The 7,174-nt window shown below is 46.6% G+C and overlaps 1 protein-coding gene across 4 annotated transcripts in view; it reads left to right on the top strand.

Annotated features, from left to right (window-relative positions):
- Positions 1–3,881: 3,881 nt before the first annotated feature.
- The window catches only part of ZNF512B (zinc finger protein 512B), a 103,747-nt gene continuing 100,454 nt past the window's right edge, over positions 3,882–7,174 (top strand). For all 4 annotated transcript variants that reach the window (XM_042465691.1, XM_042465690.1, XM_042465689.1 and 1 more), the window contains exon 1: positions 3,882–4,028. The gene's annotated coding sequence lies outside the window, so the exon portion shown is untranslated. The remainder of the gene's footprint in view (positions 4,029–7,174) is intronic.

Genomic DNA, 7,174 nt, shown 5'->3' with positions numbered 1-7,174 from the left:
TGCCAATGGTGAAGCTGCAGATCCTCTGAAAGGCCACAGTTGCCCACCCCTGCTTTAAATGCAAAGCTAGGCTGTGAATATGTGCATATCATGCAAACAGGTGAAAATGAAATCCAGCCAAGCATTCGCATTCCCTAGCCTGATACCACCATTCCCCATTGCCAAGTGTGGCACTGCCAACATAAATGTGGAGGCTTTAAATTTCCTTTCCCTGCATGCTACTGGGAAACCAGCGTGGTATAGTGGTTTGAGCATTGGACCATGACTCTGGACAGCAGAGTTTGAATCCTAGCTTGGCCATGGAAACCCACTGAGTGACCTTGGGCAAGTCACATTCTCTCAGCCTCAGTGAGGCAAACCCCCTCTGAACAAATCTTGCCAAGAAAACTCCATGATAAGTTCACCTTAGGGTCACTATAAGTCAGAAACAATTTTGAAGGCACCCAACAGGGAAGGTCACTTCTCTGAATTAAAATATCCAGAGCCAGCACCCAGACAGCACGGATACTTCCTGGGGGATTCTGGGAATTGTAGTCCGAAACGGTAACATTTGGAACCTCTGGGAAGAATTCTAGATGAGACTGAAAAGTGCAAGAAGAAAATGGCCAGCTAGCCTATCTTCTTCAGACGACCAGTCATAAATGGTGGACTGTATTCGCAGCGAGGGCTAGTGGGGTGTAGTGGGGTGTTAGATTAGGCTTTTTGCATCTGCATTGCAGGAATAATCCAATTCGGCACCACTTTGTCAGGGTGTGATGTTATAGATTTCGGGTAACTGTAGTTTGTTGTGGCACCAAAGCTCTCTAATAGAATAGGCTAAATGTCTCACAAAACAACAATTCCCAGAACTCCATAGCACTGAGCCAAGTCAATAAAAGTGGTGACAAACTGGGTTATTTCTGCAGAAGACCAGTGTTCAAATCCTTATTCAGTCCACTGGGTGACCTTGAGCAAGTCACACTCTCCTAGCTTCACAGCAAAGCAACCTGCCTCCAAATCAATCTTGCCTTGAAAATCCTAGCATTGGGTCACCATAAATCAGAATCATATTTCAGGAACATGAGAAAAATAGTGATGTGAAACAGAGGCAGGAGATTATATTTCCAGTTGATTTCTTTTTAAGAGGACTGTTTTGATTGTTCCCATTTTTAACCTCCCCTGATAGGCTGGATGCTTCTTACTATGATTTCACAGGGTTTTCAAGGCTAGTTTTATAGTAAAATTAAATGTAATATTTCATAGAGAGAGAGAGAGCAAGAGAGAGTAATTTCCCTATTTTCCAAATTATTTAAATCCTCTTCCTCCCTCCCTTCCTTTGGTCACTTGTAAACAGTCAGAGATCTGCACTCCAGAAATAATCCAGTTTGCCACCACTTTAACTGCCATGGCTCAATGCTGTGGTGTTCTGGGATTTGGAGTCTGGTGGGGCACCAGAGCTCTCTAACAGAAAAGGCAAAATAAATCACAATGCTACGAATCCCAGGGTCCCACAGTATTGAGCCATGGCAGTTAAAGTGGTATCAAACTGGATTATTTCTGCAGTGTAGATGCACCTTAAGTCAAGGGTGAACAAAATGTTAAGAGGCCCCAGGTCTGCCATAAGTGACCCCCAACTACATATGGGTGGAGACTTCTTCCATGCGCACTTGGCATCCTTAAATTTAGGAAGGAATTTTCCACCAGGCCATTTTGGACTGCACCCCCCTGGTGATGCCACTGCTCCAGAATCATAGTTGAATGTGCAAATCATTATATCACACTGGCTATCTAGGAGTGAGCATATCACACCAATATTGAAATCACTACCACTGTCTGTCATTTAGTTTCTGGGCAAGATACAAAGTGTTGGTTATTAGCATTAAAGCCCTTCATGTCCAGGTTACCTATAGGATCACCTCCTCTCATACAATCCACTCCATACATGCAGGTCCTCCGGCGGATATTGACTTCAACTGGCCAGGACTGGACTAGCAATTGTTACTCAGAGGACATTTTCTTAGCCTCCCCTAGAATGTGGAATGACTTGCCAGAAGAGATTTGACAGCGAAACATGCTGTCTGAATTTAGAACAGCATTAAAGACCCATTTCTTCCAGTAGGCCTACCTAATCTACTTTTAACTATGCATTTTAAATTGATATATATATTTTAATTTTATGTTTGCATGATTGTAATGTGTCCTAGAAGAATCATAGACTTGGAAGAGGCCACAAGAGCCATCCTATGTCTATGTGTTTTAATTTTATGTATTTAAATAGTTTTATGTGTTTTAATCTGTGTTGGACTCTACCTCAAGCCTTGGGATATTGCAAGGGAATGTTTTAAAATGTAAAAATGGAAATACATTTAAAAAAAATTATATCCCAGAGCAGGTTCTTCCTCCCTGCGACTTGGTCTTTGCTACTCTGCATCCTCTTTACCAGGCTTCACAGGACGTTATCAGACAAGGGAAGTATCATCCAATGGCAATCCGAACACAATCATGGGGTTTCACGTTATTGTGTGATAGACTACCACACGCAATTTCGGGCAATGGGAAGTCAGTCCGAACGCAATCCTGGGGTTTCACGTTCTTGCATGAGAGGTGATCACATGCAATTTCGGGCAATGGCAAGCTATTTTTGGGCAATGGGAAGTCAGTTCGAATGCAATTCGAATTCACGTAAATTCGCTGAACTAGCAAATTCATGTGAATGCGTTCTGGCCTCACTTTCTTTTCATTCGAAATTAGGAGAAATTCCTCCCGTGTGACAAACTCATTCCTCTCCCAGCAAGAAGATGATGACCCTTGGAGATTGGAAAGGCCCAGAGATCTGGCAACCTCACTCCCTGTCCCTTTTCTCTCCTTGGAGAAGGAAGGAAGGAAGGAAGGAAGGAAGGAAGGGACCAGAGATCCTCCTTTTCCAGGACATGTCCTCTACTTTCAGCCTTCTGTCCAGGAGGAATTCCAAATCGTCCTCCCTTTGGAGCAGGATGAAGAAGCCTACATTTTATATTTCTAGGACTGTTTTCAGCTTTTCTTTGGGCACATCTTCCATTTTCCCCCTGAAGGTCCTCCATTTTCCAGTGCTTTGTCCTCCTTGGCGGTGAGGGCATCTGGTCACCCAGGAAGGAAGGAAGGAAAAATGGAATAGAAGGAAAAATGAAAAGGAAGGAGGGAAAGAAAAATTGAAAGAAAGGAAGGATAAATGGTAAGGAAGGAGAAAACAGGAAAGGAAAGGAAAATGGAAGGGAAGGAAAGATAAATGGGAAGAAAGGAAGGAAAGAAGGATAAATGGAAAGATGGGAGGAAATAAGAAAACAATGGAAAGAAAGGAAAAATGTAAGGGAAGAAAAGAAACATGGGAAGGAAAGAAGGAAGGAAAAATGGAAACGAAAGGAAAGAAGCATACATGGAAAGGAAAGAAGGAAGAAAAATGGGAAGGAAAGAAGGAAGGATAAATGGAAAGGAAGGAAGGAAATGGAAAGGAAGGACAAAATGGAAGGAAAGAAGGAAAATGGAAAGGAAGGGGGAAGAGGGAAAGGAAGGAAACAATGGAAGGGAAAGGAAAATGGAATGGAAGGAAGAAATGGAAAGGAAGGAAAATGGAGATGAAGGGGGAAATGGAAAGGAAGGAAAGAAAGAAAAAAAGAAGAAAACAACTGAAGGGAAGGAAAAATGAGGAGGAAGGAAGGATGGAAGGAAGGAAAAGAATACCGCGAGAGTTGCCCCAGTGTCGAAGGGAAAGCAAGAAAAAGAGGGAAAGGAAAAGAAAGGAGGAGGAGGAGGAAGACTGAGGCGGCAAGGAGTGGCGCTGGCTGCTGGGGGAGAGAGAGAGAGAGAGAGAGAGAAGGAAGAAGAGGAGGAGGAGGAGGAGGCCGGGGGGGTCTCCCTCTCTCTCTCCGCGCATGAGCCTCTCTTCTTCCTCCTCTTCCTCTTCCTCCTGGGTCTGTCGGTCTGTCTGTCTGTGGCCGGGTGTTGAGTCGGGCAGCGGAGGCAGTGGGCTTTGGGCCCCGTCGGGGCCAGGCGAGGGCAGCCGCTGAGGAGAGGTAAGCAGAAGGGCCCCCTGGGCCTGGCTCTCCCTCCTTCCCTCCCGGGCCCTTGGGCCCTTGGCCCTGGCCTGCCGGCCCCCTCCCTCCCTGCCTTTCCAAGGAGCCTTGGGGCTTTGGCCTCCATCCCTGCCCCTCTCAGAAAGAAGGGGGCTTTAAGGCAGGGAAAAAGGGAAACAAAATAACAATGCGGAGAGTCTTCTTCCTTCCCTCCCTCTCCTTCCTTCCTTCCTTCCTTCCCTCTCTTCCTCCTTCTCTCTCCCTCTCTCTCCTCCTTCTGCATTAAAAGAAAAAAAGTCGCCATTTTGCTTCATTGCTTTCCCTGGGCTTCGCTTTCCTTGGCTTTCAGGATTCCTTGGGCATTTCCCTTTTTTTGCCTTTGTGCCCTTCGCTTTTTGGCGGGGCTCCTTCTTCTTTTTTGGGGGGGGGGGGGGGGTGCCAAGGAGGGCTCCCTTCCACCTCTCTCTCTCTCTCTCTTTCCTTTCTTCTGCCCTCCTTTTCTCTCCCCAAGTCTTTGATTTTCATGCACCAAGGAGGGGGAAAGGGAAAAGAAACTGCCACCATGACCTCCGGGGTCTGAGGGGGGAGGACTGGCAATGCCTTGCCAAGAGAGCCTTTCTGGGGCTCTGCTGGTGGTGCTCTCCTTTTGCAATGCCTGCCTGCCTCCCTTCTTCTTCTCCCTTTGCCAAAGGGAGGACTTGAACATTTCAAAGGAACAACCCCTACCCCCCCGCAATACTACTACTATTATTATTATTATTATTATTATTATTATTATTATTATTATTATTTCTTTCACAATGGGTTTGATAATTTATTTTTTCATAGCTGGGGTGAACAATTAAAAATGGTGTCTCTAATAATAATAATAATAATAATAATAATAATAATAATAATAATAGAAATGAAGGAAAAGGAAAGCCCCAAATGAAGGCAGAGGAAAGCGAAGGGGAAATGGGAAAGGAGGCAGGAAGGGCTTCTTTGGGTCGAAGGAGGGTTAGGCTGCCTCCCTTGGAAAGCAGGCGAGGTCTCCCCCCCCCCCAGACTTGCCAAGTAAGGGGCATCAGCCCTTGCAGCAACAGGTAGGGACCCCCATGCCCTTTCCTAACCCTCAGATGAGGAGGCTGGCCTGCAAGGGAGTCGTTTTGGGAAAGTGAGGCAGAAGGGAAGGGGGGGGAAGCCCTCACTTGACATCCCCAAGCCAGTCACTTGGCCTTGGCAGCCAAGATTTTGAGGCCTATCCAAAGGCACTGATGTCTGGCTTGCAAGGGACATGTTTGAGGAAAGTAAGGCGGAAGGGAAGGGGTAGGGTGCCATGGAAGAGAAGGGGTGAAGTGGGTGCTTGCATTGCCCAAGGTGGTCACTTTGAGGCCTGTCCAAAAGCTCTGATGCCTGCCCTAAAAGGGACATATATGGTTGGAGAAAGTGAGGCGGAAGGGAAGGGATGAAGCAGGTATTTGACAAGTCCAAGCCAGTCACTTGATCTTGAGAGCAAAGACTGAGACCTGTCCAAAGGCTCTGATGTCTGGCCTGCAAAGGATATGTTTTGAGAAAGTAAGGTGGAAAGGATGGAGTAGGGTGCCATGGAAAGGAAGGGGCGAAGTGGGTGCTTGACATGTCCAAGCTGGTCATTTGGAGGTCAGGTGGGAGACTTTGGGGGCTGCCCAAAGATTCTGATGCCTGGCCTAAAAGGGACATAGGTGTTTTGGGGGAAATGAGGTGGAAGAGAAGGGGTGAAGTAGGTGCACCAAAGGCTCTGATGTCTGGTCTAAAAGGAACATGATTATTATTATTATTATTATTATTATTATTATTATTATTATTATTAACCTTTATTTATGAAGTGCTGTAAATTTACACAGCGCTGTACATGCAATCTTTTTAGTTAGACGGATCCCTGCCCTCAGGCTTACAATCTAAAAAGACATGACACAGAAGGAGAAGGGAGTGGTGACGGGAAAGGGTAAGAGGTCCAGCAGTTCTTCCCTACCTCCAAGGCTTGGACCAAGGCAGATGGACTGGAGGGAGGGCTTGGCTTCATAATGGATGGTTAATCATTTTCCAGGGAAAATACATACTCTCAAGTAGGATAATGCATATACAGTACATAGCAATACAGGAAATGGTTTGATAAATGGTTTGATAAATGTTTAGGGAAAGTGAGGTGGAAGGGAAGAGGTGAAGCGGGTACTTCACATGTGCAAGTAAGTCACTTGGTGGTCAGACTTTGGAGACTGTCCAAAGGCTTTGATGGCCTGCAAGGGACATGTTTGGAGAAAGTGAGGTGGAAGGGAAGGGAGGAAGCAGGTGCTTGACATGCCCAAGGTGGTCACTTTGAGGCCTGTCCAAAGGCTCTGATTTCTGGCCTGCAAGGGACATGTTTGGGGAAAGTAAGGTGGAAGGGAAGGGGTGGGGTTCCATGGAAGGGAAGGAGTGAAGTGGCTGCTTGACATGCCCAAGTCACTTGGAGGTCAGGTGGAAGACTTTGGGGGCTGCCCAAAGGTTCTGATGTCTGGCTTAAAAGGGACATAGATGTTTGGGAGAAATGAGGTGGAAGGGAAGGAGTTAAGCAGGTGCTTGTCATGCCCAAGCTGGTCACTTGGAGGTCACATGGAAGACTTTGGGCCTGTCTGGCCTTTAAGAGACATGTTTTAAGAAAGTGTGACTGAAGTAGGTGTTTGTCATGGCCAAGCAGTCCACTTGGAGATCAAGTGGAAAGCTTTGGGGGATGCCGAAAGGCTCTGATGTCTGGCAAGGGTTGTTATATGGTGGAAGGGAAGGGGTGAAGCGAGTGTTTGACATGCCCAAGCTGATCGCTTGGAGGTTAAGTGGGAGACTTTGGGGGCAGTCCAGATACTCTGATGTATGGCCTAAAACAGACATGTTTGGGGAAAGTGAGGTGGAAGGGAATGGGTGGGGTGCGACAGAAAGGGAAGAGATGAAGCAGCTGCTGGACATGCCCAAGATGGTCACTTGGAGGTCAGGTGGGAGATTTTGGGAGCTGTCCAAAGGCTTTGATGCCTTGACTGTAGAGGTTGTAATGCAGGACGAGGACAGTCAGGTCAAGGTTGGGGTCGGGTCAAGACAAGGTTGAGAGCCTCTGATTCCCTCTGATATGGAGGGGGAAGAGAAGGGATACACAACTT

The sequence above is a fragment of the Sceloporus undulatus genome, chromosome 4 (assembly GCF_019175285.1).
Source record: "Sceloporus undulatus isolate JIND9_A2432 ecotype Alabama chromosome 4, SceUnd_v1.1, whole genome shotgun sequence".
Classification (NCBI taxonomy): Eukaryota; Metazoa; Chordata; class Lepidosauria; order Squamata; family Phrynosomatidae; genus Sceloporus; species Sceloporus undulatus.
The sequence above is the reverse complement of the archived record's forward strand: the minus strand, read 5'-3'. Positions and strand labels throughout refer to the sequence as shown.